A 19,558-nucleotide genomic window follows, 5' to 3' on the forward strand; every position below is an offset into this window, starting at 1 on the left:
AATGAGCTTCACACCTTCAGCTTTGCTTTGCTCGAAAGCAAACATTGGTCATGTTTATTCATGATATGCCAATATGTGCCACTTCAAAAGATTGTCCGGTTGGCACTTTCAAGAGAGTTGCTCTCTTCCTCTCACTCTTCCTCTCTCTCTCTCTTCCTGAGTTACAGTAGCTCTCCTTTGGCCCAGCCTGCTGCACCTGTCTCCCTGCCAGGACTCGAGCTTTATTTACCGTAAAGCTTTCAAACAGATAAACACAGCAACTCAGCAGCTGCCGTGCACACACACACACACACACACACACACACACACACACAAGCACGCTCTCAGATTTTGGCTTATGATCAGAGCAAAACAAAACACGGCTGTTCTGGGCTTGCCTGTTTGTTTGATTCCTGTCTTTCTTTTTTTTTTGTCAATTGTTCTTGTTCAAAACACCTTCCTCATTTTTCTTCCACCTTATTTTTTGATTGCTTTCCTTCCATCCTCAATCTTCTCCCTACCTATGTTCTCGTGAGAAAGCCGTGGCCTGAGCTGAACGAGGTGGTCGGAGGAGGATAGGGAGAGAGCTATTCCACCACTCCCTCTCTACCCCCCACCCCTTCTTTTCTGACGGCTAATCGATGTGTTTGGGTTTCCCCCTGTGGCTGTGGCCCAGGCGCCTTGAAAGGTGAGCCCGACAGAGCTTTTGCCTTCGTCGATGAGGGCATGGAGAAAACCAGCCGCCCTAAGCCTGGCAGATTAGCTAGCCACTGGAGGACTTTACACCTTTCTGCTGAGCTATCGCTTCCTATCTCCTCTCCCCCGCACCTCCTCCCCTCTGCCTCCAACATCCCCTCACTAGAGAAGCCTTGGAGGATACGGTTGTACACACACACTTCCCTTTATTAGCATATTTCTGAATTTGGGTTTTCTCTTAAAATGGATTATTGTACAACAGTGTTTTAATATCAAAGCCTTAGTGGGAGAGTAAATCAGGTTGCTATTGTAATGGCATGGTCTCCCGTGAAAAGAGCCCTATGTTTTCTCTGCTTCACAGCAACACTGAGTAAGATGGATACATGGCTGCAGCGAAGATGATGTCCCTCAGGTAAGCATTTAGGTGAATTACACGCGCGCGCGCACGCACACACACACACACACACACACACACACACACACACACACACACACACACACACACACACACACACACACACACACACACACACACACACACACACACACACATATGCAGACAATCGCACACATTACAATCATCCAATTGGTACATTGATCTCTGCAGCAGCATGGCTCAACAGGCCTGATTGCCAAATGAAAACAAAGGCTGCATGTACAGTGCTGACACACACCATCAGTCACGAATAGCCCGCGGTCACAATGATTACCTGCTGTATGTAAATCCATTGAGCAATAAGGCAGGTTATCCCCTTATGAGACGTTGTTGTTATTATTGTGGACAGGATATCACCTGCAAGTGCCACTGGCCAACTGCTCGCCACTGATTATGTCCCATTGAGACTAGATGGCCAAATTGGAAGATGGTGATATCAGGGGCTGAGGTCACATAAATCTCCAGGCTGCACGAATGATGGCTGTGCAATTTGTGCTCATTTTTTGGAGCGGGCAAAGGTCTGACAGTGTCGGGTTAACAATGAATCTTCACTGGGGAAACAGAGAACTGCTAATTAGCTACCTGAGAGCCCCCAGGATACAATAAGATTACAAACACAACATCTTGTTTTCTGATGTAATATGCAGATTATTCCTAACAGGACTGCAAAATCTACTCTTTGTAATGTGAAAGGGGTCGTTTGTAGTTCTGACACAGAGAATTATCTCCCCACTCTCCGTTTCACCTCACCCCCAAACAGTGTTTTTAGCAACTTTGATCTCAGTGTTTTGGCTTTACTGTTTTGGCACACAACTGTTTCGGCAAATATACTTTCAAAGCCCACTAAACACTACCTGCAGAGCACCAAACAACACAGAGACAAAAGCTCTGTTTCCATTCGTGTAATTTATTCATATTTTGAAGTATCAAATAAGAAAAGCTGGGTGGACAGCTTGTTTTGTTTCCGGTTCATACTTCTTCTACTCTATTTACTTACAGCCTTACATGCATAGCCAAAAGCGCCAAAACTACAGTCGCCCCAAGCCAACTGGTGGAAACATGCCTTAATTCGCATTTCTTTTTTGTGACATTTTAAGAGTTCCCTTAAGGTAGACACTAGCTGGTGGACACAGTGGAACATGAGTAATTGGTGGAAAAACAGAGCTAAAAGAAGAGCAAAAGTAGGACATAAACTCATCAGGTGGTGACAAATGTTTCTCCATATCAGCTGACTGTTTATATTTGCAACTGTTTGCTAACACACTTACCTTATTCATTTTATGCAGAGGATAATGTCAGTTTTGTGTTGAGTGTTTGTTTCTGCCATTAAATAAAAGGCATTATAGCACCTGGTGTATATAATACCTACAATCTATTCCTAATCCCCAATTTGCTCATAAATTCCTCAAAAAACATCTTTTGAGTAAGACTCACAATATGTTGTGTCCCACGTTATCCCGCAGACTTTCTTATATTATCTTCTACTACTGACCTGCAAACAGCTGAGGCAGACTCCAAGCGCTAATAGGCTGCTATCACCTGTGTGGATCAGCAGAGAATCTGCTCTCTCAGCCTGTTTTGCTTTCAGATCAAAGACTGTCTCCTGAGCAGTCTGAAATCGTCTTTGCCTCTCAGCATGATAGTACACAATGCATTGATTCTGGCATCTACCACACACCAGCGCTAACCATTTAGCAGGATGCCTTTGTGGGGTTTCATCATGTATGGAATTCAAGGGAATTAAAACTCCCATGGGCAACACGATATAGGTCTTGACAGATCACTCATCTTGACACAGATGGAAAAGACGCCTACGCAACATTTATATTGCACATACCACATATGCATCAACATGGCACACACATGGGCTACATCAGATGTTCATGTATAAACAGATATACATCACGGGTATGCTTACACATGTTCTTGTCAGTCTTGTTGTGTAAAAATGCACAATCGTGCACACATAAGGCCTTTTAGTTTCGTGTGACAATAACATCTCTGGGTTCGGGCAAAGTGAAAAATCACCGCGGCACTTGTAGATTCGGAGAAAAGCACAAGATAAATTGCTAGAGCTTTAGACTTTGATTCCTGAGCGAGTGAATAGCTCAGCAGGACTTGAAATAAACACTGGTCAAACAACTCCGTGGATTACATCAAGTACCACTGAAGCAAAGACAAAAATTGTTTTTCATTTTAACTGAGCTCTCTTGGATGATGTGCTGCTATTGTTTATCTTAAGTGAAGCAGAAAAGTATCGCCCTCAGGAAGGTGTCAAACCATTTAAAGACTTACTTTGCTTTAGCGAAGCATTTTTACTTTATGTCACGCACACCTCCATATGAGCCTAATTACAGTCAGCAGTTACTTCCCTGGGTGTCTGAATTTACACAATACACAGACTCCCACTTTACAATTGACTTCATCTGAAAGTTATACCCCGAGAAGTCAATGATGCAGATAATATTGTACTATTTCATGACATGTCGGTGTATGTGGTTGCAGTAGGGGGCAGTGGCGGGGGGTTGTCATCGCAGCCAAGTTTGACTCAGTGGAAAAAATGCTGCCATGTTTTCCAGACCCACCACAAGTAAGTGGAAATCTAAAGCCTATAAAACCACAAACGAGTTAATTAATCACATCTGTTATATTTTTTTTAATTCAGTTATAATGACATGATATGAGCCCATTTGGAGTATTATGTTTCATTGAGTCAATTAAATATTCAGCAGTTTAAATTCAGGCAGTAGACCGTAATCAACTGCTGCATCACCATTTGGACCGAGGCAGCTGAGCTGGAACTGACTCGCATGTTAATACTTCTGATTGGTGGAGCTGATTACAGGCTCTTGACTCACAATCCCAAAATACCAGTGTTGGACAGACAATGAGACATAGGGCAAAAGAAGTGGTGATTAAATTTGGTCTTAGACTATATTTTAGGAAATAGATAGAGAGATAGAGAGAGAGAGAGAGAGAGAGAGATGGTATATACGGACACTTAATAAACACCAGGTATTTGACAGGCTAATCATTTTTAATGAGTGATTTAATTATTAAGCACAATCTCGATTTTATGTTTTTAACTAAAACGTGGCTGGGTGCAGTGCAGCAGTTCTTATAACAAAGCTTGAGTGCACAAGAAAGAAGGTGGATTTGCCATTTTGTTTAATATTTATATCCAGCTAGAGCTGATGACTTATGGGACATTTGCCCCTTTTAAATATGTTGCTCGTCAGTTTAATCCCTCATGTCAAGCTGCATCCTAAAGCACTACAACTGAATGTAGTGCAGACCTCTTTGTTCAACATCTTTTATTATTATGGATTATGGAAAACAGCAAAGTATTGAACCGTAAATGACCCTTTGCTGAGTCCTTCTCCTTGAACGCAGACTGGCCAATCATAGCATAGCCTCAGCAAGCTCCGACCCCGGTCTGACAGCTATAGGGCTCTGATCTATAGGCAATCATTTCAGATTTTCTTTATTTTCAGGCTGGCTTAGTGGACTTCGAGCTAGTTATGGTTACACGTTGTGCCTGGAGCACTTTTAATAGTGATACTCGTTACCCGGAGAGGTTGGAAGGAGATCTAAAAACCTGTGGAACTTTAGCAGAGTGCAAAAGACCAGCGTTTGCTGGGTGGAGAGCAGGGGGAGCGGGTATCGATGATCAGAGTACCAGCAAAGTTTCAGTTGTCATTCATGCCGACAACACACAGATTCAGCAATATCACCAGGTGACTATGGTCCATACAAGCACTGTCTGAGTTTGAATTGTCTTTGGACCCAAAGAAGATCGATTAAAAGGATGCACTAACCTCTAATTGCTAACATAAAAGACCACAAACCAGGCCAGAAATCTTGATGCAGTCACTTAATGTTTAACATCCACATCGAGACTAGTACAGAACTCAGCCTCCTATCACCTTTAGAATATATCAAGAACAAGAGAAAGATACGTGTTCATCTTCAAATGACTTGACTACTATAGTGTTGTTTTTACAGTCACACAACTGCTCCTCAAGTCCTCACAAAGACCGGAAAAGTGTATTACATCACTCCAGTTTTCAGATCTTTACACTTGCTTCCTGTTTGATACATCTCTGATCTGCTGGTACGTTATGAATCATCCAGACCTCTCGGATTGTCTGGGACGGGTCTGCTCACTGTTGCCTGAGTCAAAACTGAACATGAAGAAGCAGCGTTAAGTTTTTATGCATCACATATCTGGAACAAACCCCCAGAAAACCTGAAATCTGCATCAACTCTCTGCTCTTTTAAATCAGTTCTTAAAAATTCTCTGCTTGCCATTGAATTGTTTTCATTTCAAATGGTTACTCTATATTCGTAAACAGCTCTACAGCTTATTTTAATATTTATTTGACTATTTTTAAAATCCTGTTGTGTCTGTTTAAGTCGCCTTGTTTTTATTTAATATTGTTTGTTTTAATTCCTTGGGTAAAAGCACTTTAAATTTCCTTGCTGTTCAAAGATACTACACAAATAAACCCTTGCCTAATGTGCTATATACTGTATCAGTAGTTTTTGCTGTTTACAATTTTAATTAACAATTGCTGAAAAAAATCTTGGTGGCTGTTTGAAGGGGTGATAGTCCCCCAATGGGCAACAAATTCTTACTAACTGAATTAATATTTTATTGATTATTTAACAAACGATAAATGATACAGTCATTAGAAAACATAGAAAACACAATAAATAAGGGTGATTTAACACCAAACTATTTTTGATGATGTAGGGAATAAAAGTCCCGGATGGGGGATTTCATTAGCATCCTAGAATGACATGTACATTCATGTGATAATTTCCCAAGACAATAATGTGTCATGTTCTGTGGATATCATCATTTAAGATATAAAAAGAAAAATCAGTCTTTATAACCTCCAAATGTTAAAATCTCTCATTGAGCCGTTTTGCACAGACACCTCTGCACTGGCAAGGTGAAATCTTTATTCCTTTTAAATAATTTGCTCTTTATTCTACAAAACTGATTCCAGTGCAATATTACTGACAGCACTAATAGCTTAATTTGACAAAGAGAAGACAGTCTATTGATGCTTCGTACAAACCAAAATTCTGAACATATTATCTAATTTAAAAAAAAACACTTTTGCCTTTTTTGAAGAGGAATTAAAGGCCAAACATCTCAGTGTGTACAGTTAAGTTCAGGTGCATCGGCATTATAGAAGCAGGCAGGTTTAATGGTCTCTGAGAAGAGGAAAGGCCATGCTTGTTATGGGATTCAGGTGAGACTAAAGACATTATTGATTCAAGGCTTACATTTTATTTTATAAATAGAAAACAAAACACAGCAACAGCATGTTTGCTGCATCTATGAGAGCTGAACATTTGTATGTGATTACGACTCTTTGCTTTACCTTTGCAATCACAACACGGGTGGTCTTTAAGTACACTGGCATTTTCACAGCTTTTCTCTGTCCATGTATTGTACATCTAAGAAAATATGTGGAAATTCTATTTGATCTAGGTCCAGTGTGGAGTCCTGTAGAGAAGAGCTGAGCCGAAACCTATGTATATTAATGATCGGTTTCAGAAAGAGCCGATACCTGCAGATATCATGATGAGTGCCATTATTACACTGTCAGGCAAACTGCCGCTCAGCAGGAGCCACACTGAAACATTAAAATGTAAAATAGACTCACTAGACCAGGGCTGACAATGCTGTCACCTGAATGACTTTTGAACAATTTTTCACACAAAAGCAATCATGTAGAATTGTACCAGAGTGGATGAACAGTACAAGACTGCTTGCAGAGTACTTCAGCTCACACTGTAATAAAAGAGTTTGCCCTTCGACTGTAGTAAGTTAAACACTGTCTAAATATAGGGGTTTCAAACTTCTTCCCAAAAAGTCTCCTCAAACAGATACACATATCATTTAAATCCTCTGTAATTCATAATTGTCCCTGTGTTGACTTACGATAATTAAATATGTGATCACATCTTTAATATGCCCTCAGTATCCTATCACAAAATGAAATGACAATGAAATTAAACCAGTTTTTCTTATTTTGCAGCCTGACCCCCTCAGGCCTCCTCAGGGGTCTGCAGACAGGTTTGATCAGTGATTGCAGTTTGACATTCCCTGCTGAGACTCCATTTTCCAGCTACAGGCTTTGCCTGCTTAGTGCCTGATTAGATTAAAAGGTGTGCTCTTTCACTCTGAAATTTATTTTCTGATCTTCTTATCCACGGACTGACACAATTTGACAGATAAATATGGGTATTACTCATGAGGTTTGCAAAGGCGTTTTGAGTGTGGAATATTTGTAAACAGTGTAGTAAAATAAACCTCTATGTAGAGGTTTCTTTTTTAAGTTATACTTTGCAAAGTTGAGAAAAACTTTTGTGAATACACACAAAGTTTAGCAGTCAAACTAAACACTGTCTGGGCTAATTATAAAGAGTTTTCTATTCTGTTTTAATTATTTTATCGTGTGAATCCTGCCTATAAACTAGCTTCCCCTTGTGGTGCAATCAAGGCTGCATTTCATTGAATACAACAAGTGAATGCGGCAAGCTGGACCGCAGCTGATGCTTAAAACATGATGAGCACAGTGACATGAGCAAACCCTCTGGTAAGAATCAAGAAATTGACATAGACTTAATGAGCAGTCATGCCACCATGAAAACAACACGCAACACTACCCAGCATGCCTTTCGCCAGCCTTGCCATATTCTCCCCGGGGACGCGTCCTGAAATGACCTCAAAACGAAGCCCTTCAGCCTTTGTCACTTACACACTCACACAAGGCAGCGGCAATCTAGCAGTGAAACATTATAGCTGTGAATTTCTGAGCCTCCGCCAGCCGGCTGATTAGGACAAGCCGGGTCAGGACTGATCACCTGAGCCTCAGACCGTATTACAATTACCCTGATAGAATACTGACCTTTTCTACTAATGCTAATGCAGCAGAGTGTCACTGTCTCCTTTATAGTGTTGTCCTGGGTGTATCTACTGAAGCACTAAATAACTAGAAATACACAAAGCGATTACAGTAACAGTACACATATACAAACGATCACACTTCCACGGGGTTCACACACATTATACACATTGCTTTTATCTTCTTGCAATCCAATCTTAATGACTCCATTAACTGAGAGGCCATTAGCGGCATTCACTTTATGGCCGTCCAAACAGCCCAGCCGGGAGCACATTATGGAAAGGGCATGTGTGTCCTAATGTCCATTTCTTGTCATCCTCATCACATACACACACACCCGCACACTCACTCAATCTTTCCCCCCAAGGCCAGCAAGCCTGAAGCAAGCAGGAGTGGACAAACGACAAAGCAAACAGGGCCATTTTTTGTGCTCCATTAGGCAATAAGGAGCAAAGGTTTAGCGCAGGCTGCAGTGCCTCGCGCTGGTGGTCAAGCGGCGTAGGATTGAAGGCACATGAAACTGAAGTGCTGCTCAGTGTTAGAAGAGATCTCATATCCCAAATTAGCCTGGCTCTCTTTGGAGCAGGGGCTGTCTGAGACACTTCAGGGGTGAACTACCACGCAAGAGGCATCATGGGGCATGATAGCAGAAGCCAGTCAGAGAAGATGATGGATTCAGCGTTGATAACAGTCTAACAATTATCCATTGGAGCGATAACACTAAAAATATATACCTCTTTGAGCTGAGCAAAGCTTTTCCTGCTACATTACAGCACATTTAAAGAAATAACAGCTGCTGAATACCTTTGAAGAAAGAACAGATGTTCCCACCAAAAAACTGTAAAATGATTAATGATGCAGACAATGTGGAAATGTGTTTTTTTGCCTTAGCAATAAGTAGAGAATTATCAAGGAATGATATTGTCAAGCACAATCAAAATTTGAACCAGCTAATAAAAATCTACCACAGCGATTAAAAAGTCTAACCCCGAGGGATGATGGGATCACTGATCTGAAAGGACCTAACTGGTACAAAGAGGGGCAATGGGAAGCTCTGAAACCAAATGCAAAAGATTATCTTATGAACCGTGTGCATTTCTGCCACAATTTAGACCAAGTCGAGTGAAATGATTAGAGCACACTGTACTAACACAGCATACTGCTGCTGTGTAAAGCACTTAAAAAGAGGGAGACCGAATGACACAAACACACAACTGATAATTTGGCACATCATCTCCATAATGCCTTTCTGTTTTTGCATGTCTGGATTCGCTGAGCAGAGTGCATGTGATTCCTCACGGATGCTTTTTGACTGGAGCTGTACTGGTTCTTCTCAGTGACTCATGCAGTTACTTTGTGACTATGAGGCTCAGCTGGGGAGAGCCTCGGGTCAAAGTTCACTCGATGTCACTGAAGCAAATGCACTCCATGACATGTACATGAAACCTCCACGAGATGACAAATGTGCTGCATAGGAACAGGAACAGAAATGAATGGTTGCCAACTTGCAGTGGTTTGGGGCTGTTTTAAGCTGCACGTTTGTGCTGTGTGTCATATTTCATTGATTTTGTTTTTGTGCCCTCTGCTCTTGCTTGTTATTTGTTACTCTTGTACTATATCATCACGTGCTAAATGCGTCTTTTCTATTTCCTGCTCCAAGCTAATCTTTAGCTCTGCAGGCAAATGGTTTTTCCTGCTGAGAAGAGAGTGGAGATACTTCATATCTCATCGGAGGGGGTTTGAGCCCAGCCCAACCCTGATATTAGCTCACTACTCTGGGAGGTGTGGGTTTCAGACGGTTGTACTTTACTTCCGCTGAGAAGGACTGGACAGCGGTTTCTGCTGCCTGCTTGTTTTTCCCCTCTCCAGAGGGGTGTGAGACCATTTATCAGCTACTAGAAGAACACGTATCGATGTGCAACACAGCCTGGGAATTCAGCTTTTATTACACTTTAAACTGCAAGGTCAACTTGGCAGGAATCCGTGTCAAAGCTGTCAAGCGTGGAAACATGAAACAAATAGCCCACGCAGAGGATGCGGTGTAAAACATCGAGATAAGGGGCAGACGTCTCACCATGAGGTCCGTGGTTTATGTTTACACATGTGGAATCAGGGTAATATACTGAGAGGTTTCCCCCTTACTTGTTTTTTAGTCCCTTGTGGAGCTGGCAGTGCAACATTAACAACTGGAGACAATATAAAATTTATGTCATATGATTGAGCATGATGACACCATCCATCAATTGGAAGAGAAAACCTTGGCTAACATTATTTTTTTCCTCAGTGTCCCTTTGTTTATGGCCACTTGTCATACAAAAAGTCACACCGTGTATTTTCGCTATCACTTCGCGGCAAGCAGAGAAGCCATGTTGTGAAGCATGGGCCCTTGTGACAGTGTAATGTAGTCAGTGCTGTCATGCCTTTGATGCCATCATATGCCAGTCCTCCTCTCTTCTCTGGGTTTTCTGACAGTGACAAAGGGGATCGGCAGCAGTGTGTTATCAGTGTGCAGCTGCAGTAATCGTATTATTTAGTAATCTTAATTCTGAGAGGCTGACCAACAGTGTGAACAAAGCGGGGCCTTGCTAAGCCCATCAGAGTGCTCCCATGGAGCAGAGGTCTTTTCCTGCTCCGCGGCCTCTCTAGACCCACACACTCCCTTTTCCCTCTCTGTTTCTCACCCTCCCTCCTCCATGTGTCCTCCCTCTCTGTTGCTTTCTGTCTCACACTCTCCTCTCACATTCCCCTTCTGCTCTTGTTCTTCAAACTCCAGAATGTTTTTCATTCTCTCTCTTTCTCTCGCTATTTTCCTTCCTTTTTCCACCCTCCCAATCTTTCTGTCTCTGTAACGCTCTGAGCTGGGAGTTTGTGTAATGGCGTTATTCACAGTTCATTGGTCTGTTTGAAGGGACTATCTTGATTGAGCGTCTCCCGGTGCAGGGCCTGGTGACTGTGGGAGTGTATAAAGATGTGGATGTGTCTGCGGAGATAGATGGGCTTAGTAATATGCAGGACATTGCAGAGGCTGGGTCTCAGTATACGGTTTCATCCAAGGCAACACATAGGGAGATAAAAGCAGGCTGAAATTATATGCAGCCGGGGTGTAATGCTCGGGGCATTAGACGTGAAATGGAGGCAACAAAGAACTAGTCAAGGAATCAGAGTCATTCTCATTAGCTGGTTCACCCCCTTCAGTTTTAGCCCCTTTCCATCTCAACCTAATGAATGCAAGTACACTGACACAGAACCAAAAAACTGCTCTCAGAAGCAAAAATACTCACCACTAATTAGTTCAAATTAACCTCAGGACCAATATGTAGGCTTGCACACACACACACACACACACACACACACACACACACACACACACAGAAAGGCACCTCCTTCGCCTCTTTCTGACACCACTCTGATGCTGTTGTAAGCTTGGCTGTAAGATCAAAATCTCTTTCTTTGGCAGACACACATACACACAGACACAGACACACACACATGCTCAAATTGCCTGGAGCAGAGGAAGCACAGGAAAGCAAATCCGCTGTGAAGACACCATAAAACCAACACTGCTGCAGAAAGACGGACCGCGTCCGTGTTTCTGCATACATGAGCTGAATACACGCTAATGACATGCAGAGTACATGTGAACACATACACATACACACATAGAAAGAGAGAGAGTCCTACTTACAGAATGAATCAGACGGTATCAGAAGCGCTGTGCCATATTATCGCTGTAGTAGTGAGTCAACACAGGCATTGGGATCTGAGACCACAGGGTTTGAGCACTTCAGCCGAGGGGGGGACGCCGTGGGGGAGTCAGAGGGGTTCAAACTGTGTCACTGGGGGATGAGGACATATAGAGGGAATCTGGAGGTTTCCAGTGTTTATACTCATATGGAGAAAGTAATCCCTTTAGAGCAAGGCAAGAAAAATCAACAATTGATGGAAGGAGAGGTTCAATTCTGTGTACAAAGAAAATGAGGGATTGATTGGGCCGGTGTTTTTCTTCTTGCTATCTCTTACTTTGAGAAAAAAAGCGAAAAAATAACAGCAGCCCGTCTTGACAAATAAGAAAAGGAAGGGGTGAAAAATTAGTCAATCAGAATGGGGCTCCACCTTTTCTTTTATGTTATCTTTTTTTGCTTTCCTCTGTCTGCCCACCTCTTGTTTTTCTCTGGATTGTGGAGGGCCTATGAGCAGAGGAACGCCGGCATCAGAAAACCAATCACCTCGCCAGACGACGAGAGAACATAAAGGAGTAAATGACAAGCAGATGAAGGGGAGGATTTCCGACACCTGCTCTCTCCCTCTGTTTCTCTGCTTGCCTCCCTCTCTCTCTCCCTCTCCAACCTGTATTTCCTTTCTAGTAACAGCCCCCTCCCTCCCAGTCTGTTTTTTAGTGCATGGGCTTGCCACAGTACTGGCTGAGGTGGATGCAGATGAAGTGAGATTCTCCAGCAGCCACAAACTCAGGGATCCTCCTCTTCTTTCTTTCCGTATCTGCTTTCTTTCCTTCTCCCTGTCTCTTCCTCACACACTGCATAGAATGACAATGAATCGTACGCTGTCTACTGTGCCGGCACTGGGTGTCTGCCTGGCTCTCTGCCTGACACTTGGAATAGGCTGTGTACCCGTCTTCCTGTCTTCCTGTCTGTCTATCTTCCTGTCTGTCTGTCTTACCAGCCTCAGAGCTTGTCTGTCAGTATAGCTGTCTGTTTATGGGGCCATCTTTCAGTCTGTCTTCCTGCCAAATACTAAGATACAGACCAGGCAGGTGCAGGGGGGACATAACCCGACTCTCCTGCTCAAGTGCCCCCCCTGGTGTAAATCCTGACCCCTCCCCTGTCCATTGCGCTACTAGTCTCCAACACGGCACATGTGAATTAGAAAAAGACTCCTAGTCTCCAAGAGGATTTCAAACAATCCTAGTTAATTCTCTGTTTTCTTTTCTTGCTTCCTCTTATTCTTTTACTCTCTACCTGTTTCCTTCTATTTTCTGCTTCCCCCCCCCCCCCCTTCTCCTCTCCTCAGTGCCAGCCTCCTTGCTCGTTATCTATTCTGGACAGTCTGTCCCTCCTCTCTCTCCGTCACCGAGGGAGGATGAAGAAGAATGGTGCTGCTTCATAATGTATTTCTCCGCAATGTGTGAGTAAGATGGTGAAAAAGAAAAAAGGGGAAAATGTGGGATAAAGGGAGGGTTTTTTTCAAAAAATTGTTTCTTAAAAAAAAAAATCCCTCCTCCCCCACAACAAATCAGAACAGAGTCCCTCTCAAGGGGGATTTTCAATTACTCGCTAGCCAATCTGAAAAAGTGGCCCAGCTCTGAGGTGTGCACAAAAGTCTCATAATCTCGATAGGATATCCGGTCGATAAATCCGGACATGTCCGAAAGCTCCATACCATTGCTCAAGCATCACTGCAGCCTATTTCATTTCAGATGAAGTCCAAGAAGCTCAATCGTATGCTCAACAGGTTGATTGGTTTGTTGTACGTCAACTCCTCTGAGGCTTGTCACCCTCTTCTGGTATCTTAGTCTAGCTCGGCCTCAACTCTGCAGGTTCAGTCCTCGCTGAGAAGGTTCGAGCTGATGGCTGGAGATGGTAGAGGCAGCTAGGTGCGGAAAGCTAGTCGCTGGAGGGTGGATGTTGGCTTCCATGCTGCCCATTTGGTGTCCATCTCTGCGGGGCTTCAGATCTGGAAGGAGAGTAAGAAGAGGGGCAAAGTAGAGAGGAGAGAGAGTGAGAGTGCATCAAAGGTTAGCATGGTGACATTTGTGTCACTCTGCCTTATCGCGTACGTCATTCTCCTCTTCGTCACACTCCACCCTGCCTGTCGTCCTGCTGTCTATTCCGTCCTTGTCACTCTTCCTCCGACTTTGCTGCTTGTTTGCTCCTTCCTCCTCTCCACTCACTCTATGATTTGATCCTTTCACTCTCTCTTTAACAAGCTCATATTCACACCCTATATACAATCTTATATCTACACTGAGCCTGCTTTCATTCAGTGATTTCCCCTGTCTTTTCCTCCAATTCCAAGTTAGCTGTCCATCACACTCCAAAGTACCCCAGATGCATGTGATGAAGGCCGGAGAGAGACCTCTGGCTGGTGAATGTGCCTGAGGCAGCTGGAGGACTGCAGTCCAGGCTCAAAGCATTGTTCAGATACAAGTAGTGTTACGTGACAGGTGAAGACAGCCTGGTGTAGGTTGTCAATTTTATTCGAAATTCAAACTAGCATTGGAACATGGAAAAACATAAAATATCTGATCTGTTAAGATGTCTTAGAATTTGAAATATTGCGGTGTAAAAGTGCAATAGGATGTGTCCAGTGGGGTCGTTCCTAAAACACACTGTCCTTCTGATCCACTGCATGCCTTGCTGCCCTCAGTGAACTGTTGTTGCTCTCTTCGCTGACGTAAAAAGGAAATGAGAGACATGAGAGCTGTGCTGAATGGATAATCATGACACCATCTCAGAAGTAATTGGAGGAAGCATTTTGGATTCAGCTCCATAGATGGAGAAATGATGCAAAAAAGGCTATTTGCAAACTTTGTAAAATGCAACAAGCTTCACTCAGATGAGACAGCTGAGGCACCACGAATAGGCAAAACAGTTTATTGTACAATGTATTTAGGAAAGCTCCATGGGTTGCGTTTAAACAAATTACATGTCACTTTGAAATAATTTAATGTGAAAATGTGATGGCCCTCACACAGACTGGCCTCACTTGGGCTCTCAAACTAATTATAATGATACTCAGCTTTTGTTTTGGTATTATTCACAATAGAGATCATGGTTTGAAACACTTTGATACTGTAAACATCACTGGACTTGTTAGGGGTAAAACTGTGGTTTTGAGTTTGACTGTTTATACTTTACTTCGGTTTTAGGACAAATGCAAATAATACACTCTTAAATTAGTCATCAGGCTGCACTGAATTGTTTAAGAAATGTTATTCTACATATAAATAAACAGAAGAATAAAAAAACCTTAGATGAAAATGTTTTAACACATACATACTTTGGAACACAAGGACATCTTTTTTAAAAACAAAGAGATTTTCAGGCAGCATTTGAGACCTCTAACATTGGCATTTAACTGTCCTCTCTTGCATTTCATATATGCATAAATGTATTAGAGGGAGTCTAAATGCATACTTTGATACATTTTTCATCTCACCAATTCATATTGTCACATTTGTGTCAATTCATATTGTGCCAAGACACATTCTTACATCTCTTCAAGCTCAAAATGTTCCAGGCAGACAGGTATGCATGAAGATAACAGATGGCAAAAGTAATGTTGGCCTGAGCTTAAACAGACTTGGATGCCTATTAAGTTTCCTTTTGCTATTTTTTTTTTCTCTTATTCATTTAAAAAATCATACCGCCTTTTGTTAAATAGATTGCCTATATCTAAAAATAGCAGCAGAATGTCAGAACCTAAGTCGCCTCTGTTACTATGCAACAGTTTGCACCTGTTGATGGTATTAAAATCGTACTTGAATTATAATTTTTTTAAAAGCTCACAGCTGAGTGGTGAATACCGTCTTAATTCAGAGCAGCACTGCTTTAAATGAAGATGTCATCTCAGAGCTATGCAACGACAATATCATCTCTTAAACAACGAAAAACTAAATCATTAAAAAGGTTTTGTGACAGATGGCAAAATTAATGTTGGCCTAAGCTTAGACAGACTTGGAAGCCTGCTGAGTTTCCTTTTTCTTTTTTTAAATAAATCATACTGCCTTTTATTAAATAGATTGCCTCCATCTGAAAATAGCGGCAAAATGTCAGAACCTAACTACCCAACAAGTAGTCTCGCCTCTGTTTCTATGCAACAGTTTGCACCTGTTGACTATATTAATGTCATTCTTGAATTCTAATAGAAAAATCTCACAGCTGAGTGGTGAATACCTTATAATTCAGAGCGGCACTGAGAAAGCACACACTGCTGTAAACGTAGACGTCTTCTCAGAGCTATGCAATGAGAATATTGTCTCTTTAACAACGCAAAACAAAATCATTAAAAAGGTTTAGTGACTTCTTCCTTTTTCCAGAGTCTAGTGAGGTGATGGCCCATTTAAAATGAAACATTAGAGGCCATTCAGTGTATCAGGTCCAATCAATACTGCTGTGTGGATAGATGTGACCCTCCTGTGACACCCATATCCCCGTAGGACCATTTAGGATTGGACCATGTGTGTGTATGTGTGTGTTGGCTCACGGGTAAGGTTAGTGCTTGGTGTCTGCGTGTGTGTGTTGCACGTGTGAAAAGATGTAGGTGGGTGTGAATTGGTGTGCAGAAGGTAGATCAGCAAGGAGTGCAAAGACAAAGGTGTGTGTCAAACGGGCGACAGTGTGTGTCTCTGCGTGTGTCTGTGTGTGTGTGTGTGTGTGTGTGTGTGTGTGTGTACATGTCACAGCTGTCATGCCTGAAGCAATTAAACACATTGATTTACTTCATAACCTTCTGTTCCACCAATCCCACACACTGACGCTGAACACACACCTCTGCCCTCTATGCATTGTGTCACAGACACACACACATGAAACGCTATCAAAATGATTGACACAGACACAGAAATAGCAATCCTTTCACACACACATATACAGCCTCTCCATTCATTGCCTGTGTCAGGAAAGAGACTCAAACGTCTTCGGTGTGTCTGAATTCAAACAGAATGTGGAGAGGAGCTTGAAGAGACCGAGAGAGGGATGGAGGCGAGGAAGGGGGGGAGGGGTGACACAGCCAAAGAGGGGAAAGGGGGGTGGAGGGGGGAGCAACAAATTGAAGTGAGCCATTCAAATTTCATTCAGATCCATCAAACTGGACAGGCCTGTTTGTGTCTCGATGGGGGAGAAGAGGAGAGATGGATGCTGGATGAAAAGAGGGCAGAAGAAGGGATGGAGGGGAAACAGGTGGGGGAGTGGTAGGGAGGTGCGTTGGACAGCGTGAGTGGGTGAGAGACACAAGGAAACGAAGGGAAGACCCGTCAGTGGTGGAAATGCTCTGCACATAACTGCAGACTGAGGACGAGGAGGCAGACAGAGACATATAAGAAACAAGAAAATGAGAGGTGAAAAAGAATGGAAAGAGGGGAAAAAGGAGGAAGAGGAGGACGGACACTCACCCATTTCAGCGGGCTCTCCACAGGCGAGCACAATCCCCGCTCTGTGATCCCATCCTGGGGAAAGGCGCAGCGAGATCCTGGAGCTCCCTCCGCTGAATACCAATGGGGCTGCTAATATCAGCTCACACACAAACACGCACACACACCGGCACTGTGGAGGAAAAGGCACAAACACACACAAAGTCAAGTCTAGGGTAGTTTTCATTTTTTTCAAATTGGAAAAAAAAATAAAAGCTCTTCACTTATGCAAACAGCGTATCACAATAGAAGAGACATTGCAGCACAACTGCATTTGCATTCCTTTCTTCCTCTCTTATTTTCTCTTTCTTCATGAAAAAAGCATCAGAGACAAGCCAGAGGCATCAATCCACACACACATACACACGCTCATACACTGATATTTGCAGCCTATACAAATACTTACTGAGCATAATATTCAATCCCAGCGAGTCCCACAGCCGACTCTATTCTGGCTCACAGCTCCACGGCTTCCAAGGGTGTTAGAGAGAAATGAGTTGTCCGCTATTTTTTCCTTTCCCTGCCCGTAGGTTCCTCACAGCAGTATCTGATGCAGAGATAAAAGGATATGAAGGCAGACTCTTAGTCCGCCCTTACTGTCCCCTCATATGCAGTGTACATCCAGTTTTTCTGTATCCATTTGTTGATTCAGGTCCAATCCATCCGCCTGCCTGTGGACTTCGCTGTGATTTGGCGACACGCGACGGCAAACTGCATTCACTTAGTCACCCTCCCCTCTGCCTCTCTCCTCTCTGTCTCTCCCCTTGCTCAATAGTATACCCGTACCTCCTTGGCTTTCTCCAATCTAATCAGCTCTCTCTCTCTCTCTTTCTCCCTGCACCCTCCCACTCTCTCCCCTCCCTCCCTCCTCATTCCCAACACCCACTCCTTCACTCTCTCTCTCTCTCTCTCTCTCTCTCTTTCACTCTCTCCCTCCTAGGTATTTTTTCTCAAAGATGAATATCAACTCTCCCCCCCCCCCCTCTCTTCTGTGTCAGTCTCTGCGATAAGCATTTGAAATAAGGGGAAAGGCAAAAAACTGGCCATGAAGGAAACGCACATTATCTGAAACTCTCACACACACACACACACACACACACACACACATACACACACGCCAACAAAGAGAGTAATCATGGGGATATGTTACATCCCTAGCCAGGGTAAACTACCCTGACAGAGTTTGACATGGCTACATGCTCAGGGTGACAAACACTATCACACCACCACGCGACTCATACCCTATGACACACATCACGCACTGACAAACACACACACAAACATATATATATATATCTACACACATACACACACACACACAACAGAATCAGATATAAACACTGGGCTCACATACTGAGTCACATATTGACATAATGTCAGTGATATGCACAAACACAAGCGGGGAGAGTAGAGGTAAACACACACAAGCAGCATAAATCCTATCAGAGCGGGGAGGGGGGGCTAGATCAAACATGTATGCAGCTTTACTGGCAAGAAACTGGTGATACCAAACATATAATGATGCGGTTACATTTTAATATTTTGTGATACTGTGAGCATGGCAATATGTAACTATTAACTCTAATTTTAAGAAAATTGTCACAGTATAAAAAACACACTTTAATATGCATAAAATCTAAGTAAAAAATAGTCTTTATGCAATCAGAACATTGGGATCTGCATTTGCATTTATCAAAGTCGTTTTAACATTCAACATCATAGCATCACTTTTTATGCAATCTCTGTTTCGAATCATTGCATGTAATTTATTTATTCAAAATGATTTTTAAGAACTGCACGGTATTGCACAACATAAAATCACGATGATCACGTGTATCAATATTTTTAACAGCCCTACGTGTGTATACAGTGGTGAAATGCATCCAAGTTTATTCATTTTAAGTACTGTACAAGAATTTCTGAGGGAAATGTAGTCATTTAGTAGTTACGGGTTACTTTGTTGATGAAGATTTTATTCGTCAATTTGTTCATTTGTTTTGGGCATTTTATGCCGGTACTGGACAGCTGACAGAAGAGATTAAGGTAGTGAAAGATGACAAGCAACCCTCCGGCCAGACATGAACTGGTCATGCTACAGTTTTGGTCATCACCAACACCTCACCCACCAGGGCGCCCTTTGGATTACAATTCCACACAGCGTGTTTTCATCTTTAAAAAATATGATTTTTTATATAATTTACTATGCAGCTGTACAGTTTATATATCCAGTACATGAAGTAGTTAAAATGACTTTCATCCACTACAAAATCTAAATGCCGTTTACATATTAATGCATTAGCATTTCATTTTCTTTAACACTAACTACACTCCCAGTGAAATGTAAATACAACTTCTAGCCATAGCTAATTTGCA

The 19,558-nt window shown here is 42.6% G+C and overlaps 1 protein-coding gene and 1 long non-coding RNA gene across 2 annotated transcripts in view; both read right to left on the reverse strand.

Annotated features, from left to right (window-relative positions):
- Positions 1–12,984, reverse strand: part of grik5 (glutamate receptor, ionotropic, kainate 5) — an 88,978-nt gene extending 75,994 nt beyond the window's left edge. The window contains exon 1 of the mRNA XM_059338704.1: positions 11,723–12,984. The gene's annotated coding sequence lies outside the window, so the exon portion shown is untranslated. The remainder of the gene's footprint in view (positions 1–11,722) is intronic.
- Positions 12,985–13,010: 26 nt separating this feature from the next.
- Positions 13,011–17,919, reverse strand: LOC131975891 (uncharacterized). The gene is made up of 3 exons (XR_009394766.1): positions 17,592–17,919; positions 17,168–17,318; positions 13,011–13,728 (listed from the first exon to the last, which is right to left on the reverse strand). It is a non-coding gene; the product is annotated as an uncharacterized LOC131975891 (long non-coding RNA).
- Between the last annotated feature and the right edge of the window lie 1,639 nt (positions 17,920–19,558).

This window comes from Centropristis striata, chromosome 8 (genome assembly GCF_030273125.1).
Source record: "Centropristis striata isolate RG_2023a ecotype Rhode Island chromosome 8, C.striata_1.0, whole genome shotgun sequence".
Lineage (NCBI taxonomy): Eukaryota > Metazoa > Chordata > Actinopteri > Perciformes > Serranidae > Centropristis > Centropristis striata.